This window comes from Pinus tabuliformis, chromosome 7 (assembly GCF_031772625.1).
Source record: "Pinus tabuliformis cultivar Carrire ecotype Pingquan chromosome 7, CPIR1, whole genome shotgun sequence".
NCBI lineage: Eukaryota > Viridiplantae > Streptophyta > Pinopsida > Pinales > Pinaceae > Pinus > Pinus tabuliformis.
Genome location: NC_142293.1, coordinates 1108326732 through 1108337102, shown reverse-complemented (window position 1 = coordinate 1108337102; position 10371 = coordinate 1108326732).

Here is a 10371-nt window from a genome sequence, read left to right as displayed (position 1 = left end):
TACAAGTGAGTTTTTCTGCTACAAGTGGGTTTCCATCAAGTACAACACATGCATCATAATGCCAACAAGTGGATGGGTACAAGTCAAGGGAGCCAAGTTTCTCTCAAACACTAGCATCCATCACACATGTGTAGGTGCTTTCATCTATGGTACGCTACTAGATTTTGGTGTTCTTTATGGAGACTGATATTTGAAAGGAAACTAAGGAAGGAAGGGGGGGATGTTCCTCTTGGTCAACATCAAAGATAGTCAGATGATCATCAGAGGGATCCATAATGGGTAAAGTAAATAGCAGATATTTCAGTTAGGATGGGCACATCTAGAGGACTTCCAGCATTAACATGGTAGTATGAGACTGTGCGAAGTCATCTACTATGTTGTAGGTATGGGTGGCTTTAGAGGAAGCAACATTTCTATGTAATGTACCTTTGGGGATCTTTGAGGGGACCTCAAATTTAAGTAGAAGGATATGTATGGTACCATTTGGTGATGACAAAGGTTGAGTGGAAAATTTAGGTTAGGAATTAGTCGTTAACTTTATATGGGGCTTGTGATATTGGCACGACCGACCTTGGAGGTTGACTTGTTCGATGTCGAATTCTTTGGAATTCATCATGAATATATGGTAATTGTTCTAGCCAGATTGTGAAGGTTGAGGAACTGCATTACCGTGTGTGCATTAGGTAGCAACATATCCTTGATGGGGAAAATGATTTGTAAGCACATCCAATTGTCATGAAGTAGGAGGAGGAGGAGGTGGAGTAATAACTTGAGGTCCTGTAGAAGCAGTTGCTTGAGCTTCCCATGCTTGGTGCATCTAGGTAAAAGGGGACATTCATCATTATAATATGCAAATATACCACAACAAGAACAAGGCTTGTTCATTTGAAAATCCTTGTATTTCTTGGGATGTCCACCCTATTGTTGGGTTTTGGGATTAGGATGGTCACCCTTAGGGGCATTATGTGGTGGACCTTAGTTGCCTTGGCTACCTTGAGCAGGTTGGTTCTGGTTACCTTTCCCCTTATTCCTTCTCTTGGGGTTGGGGGAATTGGTTGCACTCTGTTGAGCATAGAATTGACCTTGAAGAGGTTGTTGTTGTTGTGGTAGAGGTGGAGGAGCCATGGGAGGTTGGGGCATTGGTGCTAGAGGGGATGGAGCGCTGGGCATGCATATGGGTATTAAATATTTGTGGAAACATTGGGATAACTAGGTAGAGGAATGGTTGTCCCTAGAATCGACTGATGAAAATGGATATATTCATATGGCATTCTTGTACCTTGATAAGCATTGACATGTGAATGATCAGGATGGGGATATGTGTAAGCGGAATAGGTCCTCCCTTGCGGTTAACCATAACTCATGTGAGCTTTAGGTTATGGTTGAGGTGGAGGGTGTGAGATAGATCCAATGATACCATCAATGGCATGAGACACCCCCATTGCATTAGCAACACTAGGCCGAGGCAGATAAGGAAGGATAAAACAAGCATAACCTGACTGTGCATAGATTACGTCATATTTCAAATCTATTTGGAGTGCTTCTTCCTTAGATTGGGGGAAGTGAGAGGCGAAATCCTTACCTATGGGGGCCAAAATTGTTCTAAAGAACCAATCAATATAGACATGGTCTTCAAATTCAGGGGCCCTACACATGCTCCTCTTTCTGAGCCATTCTTGAACATGGTTAGATAGGCAGGAGGCAAAAGTTTGACGAAAAGATCTCAAGAGTTCAGTACCGGTGTCATATTGGAGAGGTAACTGGAAGTATGATAGAAAATATTTGGTGAGAGTTGTGAAGGTTGAATGGGAGGCATGTGGTTCGTCCACATACCATTTGAAAACAACTCTAGTAAGGGTGTACTAGAAAAGATGAACATGGATGGAGCCTTCAGTGACAGAATTAAATGATCACCACATATGAAAAGAGAAAACATGATTTGTAGGGTCTTCTTAAGAATTACCTTTTAACTTGGGGATTTTGGAAGGAAGTTTGGTAGGCATTGCAAGCCAATAGGGGTCATGGAGAAGAGGATCGTTGATGCGTTTCTTGAAATCAGGAAGGTTCAAACTAGCCATATAAGGGAGAAATGAGAAGTTTGGACCAAAACAATGGAGGTTCCACCTATGGGGTTACCTTAGTTACCACCCTGGTTTCCCACACCCATGTTGGTGCTTGACATGGTGATAGTACGGTGTTAATAAGACGTGAAATCAAAGAAAGAACTGGAAGAATAAAAAGAACCATAGTCAGAATGAGGACTCAATGGAGGACTAAGAAGATGAACTCTAACTTGATAGGGGCAAGTAAGATATTGTGAAGGAAACTACGGGAAAAGTCCATGAAGTCTATGTGAAAAATTCCTATGAGGGATAATGATGTCAAGACAATGATGACTCAATAGACTAAAGGGTGATGATAGGAGAAAAGAGTAAAACACAAGAAGAAAACATTACTGCAGTGATGAAAGTGCAAACTAACTATTTTAATATGCCACTCTAATTCAAGAAAACATGTCCTATCAGAGAAAAAATGACCTCTAGCCTATAGGTGATATAAATCCTCAAAAAAATCCTAAATCTAGTGTTTGAGATGGCCTTCCAAGAGACTTCTTACTTGATGGAATCTGATCCCCACAAGTAGAGTTGTCTAGGGAAAGATGGCGTAGAGAACCATTTGTTGCCCACAACTAGTCCTATAGGGTGTTTCCCTATGATTTATGACTATGGTTACCTTCTTGCCACGGGGGTGGTTGAGTCTTTAGATTCTTGGTGATCATCCAAAGAACAAGATTCCCTGCCATGGGTTGGGTAGCCTTGATGAGAACTGCTCGTAGGATGACTTAGCCTAAACCCCTCTAAATCGGGTTTCTGATGTAATCTATCATTATATCACGGGATGGTGAAGGATTCTAAGCTTCCTGATATTTCAAAAATATATTTCTCAATGTAAGTTGTATATGGGTGTTATTTTAAGCCTATCCCATAGATCCTACACTAACTATAAAAAATGTTTTAGCCTTGGTGCCCAAGTGGAATTAATCTATGTGAGTTGATTTATTAAGCTGTAGTGTCTCGAGTCTTGGCTTGGCGATGTTAACCAAGCTCAACTTCACTTAGAATGTGCACATGTGTGTGAAAAATGTGTTTAGGTGTATGAGCTAATTGATTATGTTTTATGATTCCATGTGCTATTCAAAATAAAGTGTTGAAAACTGTAAATAATGTTGAAAATGGACAATAAAATAAACAACCAATCCAAGCACAAAAACTCCCACCCAAAGAGGAACAAAATAAGCAAAGAGAGAGGTGGAAAACAAGCTTCTCAAAGACACACTTGTGGCCAAAATATCTAAGGTCAAAAGGGACTGAGATCTAGAGGCAACAATCTACTATAAATGATGAAAAAAATAAGCAAATAAATTGGGTAAACAATTGGTAAAGGGAAAGCAAATGGTTACAAAATTGAGGATACTTAAGCATATCCTATAGAGGAAAGAAAAAACTAGATGAAAAGTAGAATAAAGTGTTGTAAAGAAGTGTCGAAAAGGACTATTATAAACTACCAAAAAGACTAAAAAATAGTGGTTGGGACTACTACAAACTAGGCTTCTCACTTTAGATGCCTTTTTCTTAAATGGTGGAGGTGTACTATAAACCCTAGGGGAGTTTTTACTTATTCAATAAGAGTTTTCTAAGAGTATGTAGGCCTAGCTATGACACATGAAGTATAGGAATCCCTCCCAAACACATAGAGAAAAGACAGAAAAAGAATTGAAAATTTCTGAAAAAATCTAAAAAATGCAGAACACAGTTACTAACTGATAAAAATATGAAGAGATGAGCATAGAGAGAAATTGTACAACACAAATCACACACTATATCATTATGGATCATAACAGTTACATATATATAACACATAACACATTGACTTCGACACATCTAGATCATGACTCTAACTCACTACATAGGAATCAACACACTCATGCCTAGGGACTAACAATGACAACTACACATGACATGGAAGGATTACCTCCAACATGATATATGTTTGACTGGTCTTCATCAGTACTCACGTTCACTCTAGAATCTCACAAACATCAATCTTTCTTCACCACCACATCATTAAGTAGTCACTTGACCTCTTTTTAAAACATAACTGCCTCTGACCATCGTTGATGAGCTTTGTACAATTGACACTTCTTGAACTACCCCGAAGAATATCCAAGATACTGAATACCTCTATGGACATGCTTTCATCGTAGTAGTATGCATTGAAATACATACTTCTAGTTATACAGGTAAGTTGTATATGTACTGAGCTTATCTAGTAGTCCAGCATAGAACCAACCCTTTTTACATACACAATTACATACTCACAAAAATATCTTATAACTGATTCTCTTGAAGCCCAAAGCACAACAAGACCCATCAGCATATAACAGAGTCATAGAAACAAGTCAATGATGTGTTCTCTTCACACCAAAGAACGCTGAGAACCATTAACTTGAAGATACTTTTTTTGCTCACTAACTGGTCTTTCATAAATTTTCTAAATAAAAAATTACAATAACTTTGATACCACTGAAAAAAAATCAAAGCCATAAGGTAAAACTACATCTTGGCCATATGCCATATCGATCTAGATAATCCACAAGAAATGTTGTTTGTTTCTTTTGGGTGCCTCTTGCAATTGTCTAGAGCATAGCCTATAGCTTGTTGTGACGCTCATATATCCCATTATGAAAAGATTGCCATCACTAGATAACTTTCTCGACATGCAATATATTTTTCCCTCTATAGGTAGACCAATCATTTTCTTTTGTTATAAGCAGTATCCATAGGTGGGGTTTCACATGGCTGTGTCTTCCATCCACGCCCATCAGACCATAATATTCCACGTTCCAAATGCTCCAACTTTGCTACCCTTTGCTTTTCTCTTTATTAATTATGACCACTCCACAAAGTTTAAAGTAAAAAAATTCATGTACACCAAGGAAAAATAAAACTCACATCCAAATTTAATTGAATGGATCAAACCATTCGAATCAAAGGTTTGAAACAAAAACCAAAGACTTTATCCAACTAATGTTCCAAAAAATAAACTTCTAAATTAATTGGAAGTTTGGAATAGCGAGTGGTTCACGACACTTCACAAACTACGACTACAATAACAGGGATTGTTGGATTATTTAAGAAAATTCAACATTTGAATCTCTTCAGCACTAGATCTCGAATTCAAATCCACGCATCAGATCTCAAATTCAGATCCATGCACCAACTTTTTCAATTTGAAAAACAAGTCATTGAGTTCTCCATATCTAGTGATGGGCCTCCTTACCCTTTTATGTGCTGGTTATTATATGCCAACAACTCACGAGGAAACTGGCCTGTTTCTTCATAGTGGAGTTGTTTCACCTCTTGGATGTCGGCTGAGATCTATAGAGAACTCGTTGTTTGTCACGTACAAGTCTATATAAAAAAGACACAGATCTACACAACTACTCTTCAAAATCCATTATGCACCAGCACTCAGCCACACACATTATCCCTTACAGATCCAAGCTATACACATAGACAAACTACCCTTTAACTACTCAAATCAACACACAAAAACAAAATTTACTCACAACAAACACTCCACTCAACACAAATTTCTACCTTAATCTATTTACATAAGGTTAATAAACTCAAGACCCTCTCACATCTTCCTAGCCCTCTCGTGAAGAAGTCAGACCAGAATAGGCTCTGATACCATCATAGAAATCTGAAGAGATGAGAATAGAGAGAAATTTCTCAACATAAATCACACACTATATCATTATTCATCATAACAGTTACATATATATAGCACATAACACATTGACTTTGACACATCTAGATCATGGATCCAACTCACTCCATCTGAATCAACACATTCATGCCTAGGGACTCACAATGATAACTACACATGACATGGAAGTATTACTTCCAACACTAGCCTGTAAAGTGTGTTGAGACATAGTTTAGGGGACAAAAAGGTGTGTTAGGATTCAAAAAAGAGCCTAAAAAATTTTATTTTCTCCTTCAAATATAACTTGGCATATCTCACCCAGGTTGTGTTGTCTCCTGCTTGACTGGTACCTGTGACCTATGGAAATATGTAGACCCGCAAAAAAAAACCAAAAATTTCCCAAAAAACAAAGGAGATCTAAAAATATAAATTGAGAGGCTAAAAATAGCTAGAAAAACACTGAAGAGGGAGGAAATAGCAGTCACCATGGTTCTGAATTACTACACCAGTGGAGTCATCATTTGTTAGTGTAAAGATTTCAGAAAAGTGTACAAAAAATACTTCACTTAATTCACTAGTGACAAGTGCCCCTAACAACATAAAATGGTTGTTGCTATGCTTCAAATCTACAATAAAACATGATAAAACCCTGCAAGAAAATGTCTGATGCAAATCCAAAACATATAGCAGCAGCAAAGAAAAATGTAATAACCCAATACAAGGACTTTAAATGAACAATATTTTATTAAAAAACACCTAGTGAGGAAGAATGACAACATGGGTGCGTAAATCCCCCTCTATGGGATGGGTCCTTTTGATGTCCTTATGCTTCAATGATCTATTTCTCTCTCTCAGTATACAAAAAGCCCAAAAGCAAGATGGAATTGAAGTGGGAGCTCAAATTTCATAACATGATGATGATGATGATGATAATGACCATGGTGAAGAATGAATTGGAAAGCCTCTTATTTGTAACATGGTATTGAGCTAAATTAGGATTTGGAAAATAATAAAATATTGTTGACCAAATTAAAATCTAACAGTTATGAATACTTTATTATATTTTTTGTAGCGAAAAAAAATATTCAAAATGGTCAAATATATTTATTTAGAAAACAGTTTAAGCAATTAACAAATAAAATGATTTATTTATCACTTTGTGAGGATTAAGAAAAGTGTGAATTTGAAATAATTATTAAATAATGGTTTAACAATTATTCCAAAAATAAGAATAAGGAATAATAAATAAATTGTGATTTATTTAATTATTCCAAGGTGATTTAGTCAAATGTGTTGAGAAATAATTATCAAATAATGATTTAGTATAACTATATGCACGGGATATAACTTTCAAGAAGTATTGTCTCATCTTATAGATTACCCTAGCTTCATTACTTAGCCTGATTACAGATGTAGTTCCTCCTATTCTTATTGTTGACTTAACACATTTAACAAAACTAGTCAAAATTCAATTCTTTCAGTTAGGGAGAATGATCGTATGAGTTCCATGATTTTAAGATGTTCAGGGTTTTACTACCATATTTTGTGTTTCTCCACTTCTAGAAAGTTTTTTCAATACCATGGTGGAGTCACTTCAAGTAATCATAAGCATTTCTTCGCTTCCAATAGGCCCATTCAGTACCCCAATGAATTTTCTTACCTCACCTCTCTGGACAGGAAGCCTTTCTCTTCTTTCACCATTTATTCATTTATTTGTATTATTATGAACATTGACATTTTATAGGCATTTATTTTTCGTGGGTAGAAGAGGCACCTTGACTTATTTCATGTGCAAGAGAGGTTATTCCTTGTTTTGCAAAGACTCTTATATATACCTCTTGAATTAGTTTTCACACTTAATTTTTCCTCCTTTCCCTTTTCTACTTGATCGATTCAACATGTTAGAAACTGACTAATACAAAAGATGATTCAAGGAAAGAAGATCCTACAATTGATATAGGCATCATAAATCTACTGAGGCTTCTCTTCAGAATGTGTCATATTTTCCATGTAAGCATCATGGAATCTTAAAGATATTTAAATCTAAATAAAAGGGGGTCTAAATGCTAACCAAGAAGTGTGAGTCGTCACAATTCCCTTTTAAACTTTTTCCACATCTCTTCAGAGCCAAACCAAATGACTTTCACAGAAAATTTTATTCATGTGAAAACCTATAGAGAGGGTCTGAAATAGAAAAAACTCAAATGGAAATAAAATTAAATGCAAAGCTAAAACAATACAAGAAAGTAAAACTAGTTCAATAAAACAAAGAGACAAAAGTAAACCAAAACCGAAACTATCGAATAGAAGTTCAAGATTATGTAAAGTCAAATTTCCATTATAGCCATGAGAGATTCTCTTGGCCTACCAACACGCAGGTAGAAAAAATCAAGTTGAAATGATGTGTGGGAATGAAAAGGTTCACTTGAACAGTCTACGCAAGGAATTGAAGGTATGACATACTGGGACTAAAAGCTTCTTTTAACCCACTTGCATTCTTACCTTGTTGTAAGACAATGATCATATAATCCTTGAAATATTCTTGTGAATGCACATTAGTTTGTGTTTTCATTCTTAGCAAGAAACAAAAAATCTTAAAACTTATTATTGGTGATGGATCTTGCCAAGTATGATTCTTCTAGCCAAACAATGATTGGATCATGGTATTCAAAATACCCCATTGGAAAATCTCAAAATTCTAGGAGAAAATTTTTTTGATCAATATAAGAAAATTATCAAGAGAATTTTGAGATGGAATTTGATTTGGTATTGTTCATAAATCTTGTGAAGATCACAAGAACCTAACATAACCATCCAAAAAGTTTGAAGTGCCTCAAATTCTTGAAAATTTTATAAACTCTCAAATGACAAATTATCGAATTTGGGTAGCTTAGAAAGATCAACACGTAGATATGCACAACTATCATTAGATGTATCAATGAACACATTGTCACTATGACTAATTTGATTAGATTTAACATTTATCACATGAGACTATTCATGGATAAAGTATCTAGACGAATTAGAAAAGGCTCCCTTAAACATCAATGCATTGCACCTTATCATCTTCTAACTATGAACCAACACTATCCCATACCTCATTGATATCATGATAAATAGGAACCAAGTTATCACGTGTGTTTTCCTATTTTTGTAATGATGGTCATTGTTGCAGTGACTCTCTTCACATGCTTTTTTTTCCTTCAGTTTAATCTATTCTTGCACTTGTTTCACATGCATGCATCAACAACTAGTCATTTATGCACTCAACATCACATAATCCTTCAAATCTTCTTGTTTTTCACACTCCCCATAGGCAAATCTAGGTCACCTTTCTGAGATCTCACACTTCATTGCTTGCACTGGGGAATCTGGGAGCACAAGGCCTCTGCCTTGGCTTCTAGAATTGCACAGATATTTTCCTCAACTGGTTCCAACTACACACTACATAGTTCTAAGAGTCAGCTTCCCAACTTGGCCACTGAGACTATGCAATGCACAATCTCTCCCGTCCTTGGCACTGATTGAACTACGCATTGCTCATTTCCAATCATCAATATTTCTGACTGACTGTTGCGATTATGTAGTGTGTAGTTCCCAAAGTCAACCAGTGAATTCTGTTAGCCAAAACTGCACAATCCTTCCAATCATGATCCCAACTTGCTTGTTGATCTTTTCTTGAAGTTGCTTTGGTTTTTAAGTTGACATTTGCTTGCTATCAGTGTCCACTTTGTCCCACAAGTATAACAATTTTTTATCATCTCTATAGAAGTTATAGTTAAAATGGAATCCAAGAGATCTGCATCAAAGGAAACCTCCAAGAGCACTACTAGGGAAGTCATTGATAAGACATCAATGTATTTTCCATTATATGCAAATACTCAACTGTTTATTGAGAAGGGTACAACAATGACATGGTAGCAGATCAAAGACACTTTTGGAGAGGACTTCAAGGAATAATTAGAGGACTAAAACGATTATCTTAGCATCCAACAATCATAGTTATTCAAGGTTGCATGCAGGTACCCTATCCTCCCATGTGCGGACATCATCAATTGGATTGTCTGACACATGGATGAACAAACTAGGATATTGAGCAGTGCCAGTGGGAGAGACCCTGCCACCATTAGGGAAGATAAAATTCAGCATATGTATCACTTACTTGAGCTGGTGAGGTGCATGGACTCACTCTTTTATGCCAACCATATCTATGTCAATACAAGAGATATTGTTAAGCACTGGGTGAAATATTTATCAAGGTTTATAAGATGAAGTCCCTCACACCTGCGTTTATAAGATGAAGTCCCTCACAAATGCTTACAATTTCTTTCGCACCTTTTCCTGCGTAATATATGGTCAAGAGAAAACATAAACCTTTCCTCAAGATTGGGTGGTCTTACTAGACTAGTTGGTGAATGATGGGAGGCCATTCAACTGGTCATATTTTTTGGTCATCAGTTGAATATCCATGTGACTATGGCTCGAAATCTACCCAAGAATGAGCAAGAAACGTTTTAGATGTCCACAGACTTACTGGATGAAATCTGTGTCGAGTAGAAATTCCTTGGCATGAGCTGGACATGGACACCAAAAGAGACT